Here is a 4,678-nt window from a genome sequence, read left to right on the forward strand (position 1 = left end):
CACATTGAGGTGCATTACCACTATGTCAAGGAGAGTCTCTCAGTAGGAGAAATTAGCTTGGCTTATGTGTCAACACAAGACAACCTTGCAGATCTTTTCACAAAGGCATTGCCTTGTGAGAAGTTCAAAGCTTTCCACAAAGCTTTGGGCTTATTCCCCTTTGTGGTATGATCATGTCCTCAAGGTATGGCAGTTTCCTTTACTCATGTGCCAACTCTCGTTCACCGCATGACTCCAGGGGGGGATTTGTTACCTTATACATGTGGCAGTGATGTGTGTGAACACACTTAGGACTGTTGGGGCATTTTTCCCTCACTAGGAGGTTTTTCCCCCCGTACATCGTATATACACCCATTATTCTAGGGCTATCTATCTTTCCATTGCACACTAAGTAATACACCCTCTGTTGTGTGCCTTGAGTTTCCTTCATCTTCTCCAAGCTGTGTGTGTTTTCTTGCAACCCTATTTCCAACACCATGGTGTGGTGGATTACTTTGGCTATTGAGAGTTGGCGTACTCATCCATCTCTTTAGGTAATCCCGCACAAAATTGTTGCTTTTGCTCGATGAACTCTATCTTTTGACAGACAGTAGCCTTGAGATGTAAATCCCAAAACTTGTCTACATATTTATGAATAGACTCATGGGAGAGAAGCTTCAAACTACACCATTCCATAAGCCCATCATTGATGAGCCGATTTCTGGAAGTGCATAGCTACATGGTGTAGCTTGGAGGACTCCGTGAAGCCCTCATGTCCAAAGGCCGCATCAAATTGTTGGATGAAGGCCAATACTTTATGGGTAACACCAAAGCTTCCAATGTAGGTGAGAAAAGAGATACTCTTTCCTCCCTCTTTGAACTTCTTGAACTTTTGTGACCTTTGCTATGCAGGGTATGATTTGCGATGTCCTCCCCTCTTGTATTCTCTAAGAGAATAACCATAGCTTTTGTCGCAAGAGGAGGAAGGTTAAGAAGAAGGAGAAGAGCCTCTTTCTTGCCCTTTTCTTTCTTTGTTTTGTCTCTTCCCTTTTGGAGTGACGAGGAGAAGGACTATGGGTTGATCGTTTCCTCTTGGGAGGAGTTGGCGATCGTCTAGACCGCCATCTTTGTGGAGCCACATCTTCAGAGGAACTTAGGGATTCATTACTTTCCCGTTCTTTGGATTCCTCCTCTTGTATGGGAGAGAGTCTTATTTTGGGGGTCTCTTCAAGAGGCCCCCTAAGGTCTCTCTCCTCTTGGAGAAGAAGGGAAATCCCATAAGCACGAAGCTCTTGAGTAACTTTGACTTGCAAATTAGGGTTGCCCATAGCTTGCTGCAACCTAGTAACAAGATAATTGACAAACGTGGGGGCATCATCATTAGCACCTTCATGTGCAAAATCAAAGCTATATCAATGTTCATTCTACTCTCTTAGTTATTGTCAACCATGTTAATGAAACGTATGTGTTTACTTAGTGTATTCTTTGTAAATTCAAAACCTTAGTTGCTACTCCTCTTAGTCTTTGAAAATCAGTACTTAAGTATTTACACCCATGACTTGAACTGGTTAATTATAGAGAGCAAAGGAGTGGGTCTAATATTGCAAAGTTTTTGAGGAATAGCTCCTTTTAGACTTCTTATGTCTCAATAATGGTAAAGCCATAGGCAAGTCTAAAAATAACCCATTATTAAGACCAAAGCTCCCGAGGTGTGCACCATATCACACATAGTGGGCTCAACAAAATCGATAATAGATCCCAGTCCCACTTACCCTAATATAATTAACAAAATCAGCCATTAATAGGCTACTTAAGGACCTCTCTTCTTAAGCAAGAAGAGAGAAACCAAATGCTATGATATTGATGTAATGGAAATGGCCTATGAAGTTTGAGAGTAGCAGAATTAGGAAAATTAGAGAAAGCATTTTTGTGAGACTACTTCGAGATCATATAAGGTGAACTTAATTGATGGTAGCAACATAAATATAGTACTTAGTTAAATTGGCATTAAAAATATTTTTGCAAGAGAGAGAGTTTAGAGAACATGACAACAGTTGAGGACCGGATTTATGTGGAGCCGGTCCTCCCTCCAATAGGCATTTGTATTATAGATTCTCCCATTAAGAGAGACTTGGTACAATACAATCTTTGTGTTCCTTGTGACCTGGGTGATGCAATGAAGATGAAAAGATTCGTGCATCACAAGCATCACATAAACTTTGTTAAAAAAATAACTATCCCAAGCCTCGGTCCCAAGGCCTCAAACACCTTCGAAGGTGGATAGAGCTAGCGGGGAATGACGGTAGGGAAGAGGAAGAAGAAACATTACTTAGGAGAAAGAAGTAGTTCCTCACTTATCATCACTCTTCTTGCTAGCATACATAATAGCATAGTAATGAAGATGGAGAAGATGGCAAGCTTAAGCATTGAAGCATGGCTCTTGGTTGGATTTGCATTCCATAGCCAAGAGTGTTGGTGTAGGCTCTGAACTTCTCTACTAGCTTGGAGAAGGAGATGGAGCTCTTGCACATTGCACTTCACAGAATGAGAGTGTGTGTGAGTGTATGTGGGAGAGTATACCCCCAAGCAATCCCTCTTCTTGCTTTGGTTGACCCCCCCCCTTGTAACTCATCCTTGAAGCTCATTGAACCCTTCCAGGCCTAGCCAATCACATGCAAGAGGCATATCAAGCAACAAGGGTAGCCTTGGAAAAAGTGTCCCCCTTCCCCCTTTGAGAGAGAGGACTTGATAAATGCAAAAAGAATTAATTAAATTAACTAACTGGACCCCTTGGGAGGCCAACCAATAGGCTTTAGGCACACCATGAGGGCAACATGGGTAGGGGCTTGACATGTGTCCTTGTTGCCTCTTGAGGCTTTGGCTTTCCTTGTGTGTGTGTGTGTGTGTGTGTGTGTGTGTGTGTGTGTGTGTGTGTGTGTGTGTGTGTGTGTGTGTGTGTGTTCTCTCTCATCCCCCTAGCTTTAGGGCCCCCTCTTGAGTAGGGATTGGATTTCACTTTTTGAACACCTTACCCTCAAGCACCTTAGTCAGCAAGCATGACAAAGCACCTCAAGATTGGGTAGTGTTCCCACAAGAACCTCAAGCTCCCTAGTCGGCAAGCACCGCAATCATCTTAGTCAGCAAGCACGACAAGTAGCTCAAGCACCTTAGTCATCAAGCACAACAACAAGCACCTCAAGCTTGGACCGGGTTCCCACCTCAAGCTCAGCCCTAGATTACCTAAGGTCAAAGGACTTTTAAAACTAACCTTTGGAGGTCTTTAATGAAGCTAACCCTAAGGTCTTTTAAGCTCCATTGGCTAGCCTTGCTCTTTGACAGACCATCTCTCATTTGGACCCCTTTACCATTGGCCCCGTGTTGAGATAGATCTGTAAGCCCGTTTATTCTCCCACATTGAATAATTAGTTTAATACGAGAAAATCATTTGGGTTGGTTAGATATTAGATTTTATGACACACACACAGATAGAGAGAGAGAGAGAGAGAGAGAGAGAGAGAGAGAGAGAGAGAGAGAGAGAGAGAGAGAGAGAGAGAGAGAGAGAGAGAGAGAGAGAGATCTTTAGTTTCTTTGTGACTTAGATCAGGAGAAGATTCTTTCTTACTACAAGAAGTCAAGGCCACATTTATGCACCAAATTTGATAGGTATGATCTACTTACCTCCCTCGACAAGTGTACACAGCACAAAAAACACCAAACAAACCACACCAATTAAAATCAAATTTGAGGTTCCTGCAAATTGTAAGGCTAGCAAAGGGAGTAAAAATGTTCCAAAATTAAAAAGACTTGGTCTATATACCCAGCATGTCAAGAGCTTCTATACCATGTCATCACAGTCAAATTTGGTGGTGAAACATGGATCGCAATCCATGTTCGCCAACCTCCAAATCCAGCAAGATTTTGACAAGTAACATGCCACAAACTTCGCCTAACAACTCTTGCAAATAGATTAGAAAAAACTATTCCAGCATGGATCATGATCCATGCCTCCCAACAGCTCAGAATTGGACATGGTGTTGTTAGCAGTTAGACCAAATCTAAATTCCAATACTCTGGATCGAGCATGTAAGCAACAATGGAGTGGACTATAAGCGCTCTTCCACCTTGCATGAAAATACTTAGCCAAAATTTTTCGTTGTTTGCCAGAGAATGGTAATCGCCACTCCTTCTCTACTACAGACTCTTTCAGCTCTTCAGGATTTTCAAGACTCTGTTGGACTGACCACCATGTCATCCACACTTTGCCCAAGTTTGGCACCCTTTGATCAAGATTGCAGATCACGAAAATAACGAGCATCATTACATGGTATGCATCCATTATACTACTCCACCAAGCAGCCTTGTTTACATTGCCACATAGACATGTAATTTTATCTTTCACTTTTCTTTCTGCTCACGCTGCCATTCATCAAAGGCAATACAATTGAATGTGTCAATCACAACGCATTTATTACGGAGAAGTGATTCCAAGGTATAAAAGTGTGTGCAGAACCGAGTTTCAACAGGAAGTTTCAACATCACTGACATGCACATCCTATACAAATCGAGCACTCTTTGTCGTTTCAAGATAAATTTCACAACTTGATGTACTGTATCAATTATTTTGGCGAACCATGTGGTTTTTTTGCTAGTGTACCAATCTTTCAGCACCAAGTTCAAGTTGTGCGTACTACAACCATTG

This window comes from Adiantum capillus-veneris, chromosome 19, assembly GCF_014529385.1.
Source record: "Adiantum capillus-veneris isolate H3 chromosome 19, ASM1452938v2, whole genome shotgun sequence".
Taxonomy (NCBI): domain Eukaryota; kingdom Viridiplantae; phylum Streptophyta; class Polypodiopsida; order Polypodiales; family Pteridaceae; genus Adiantum; species Adiantum capillus-veneris.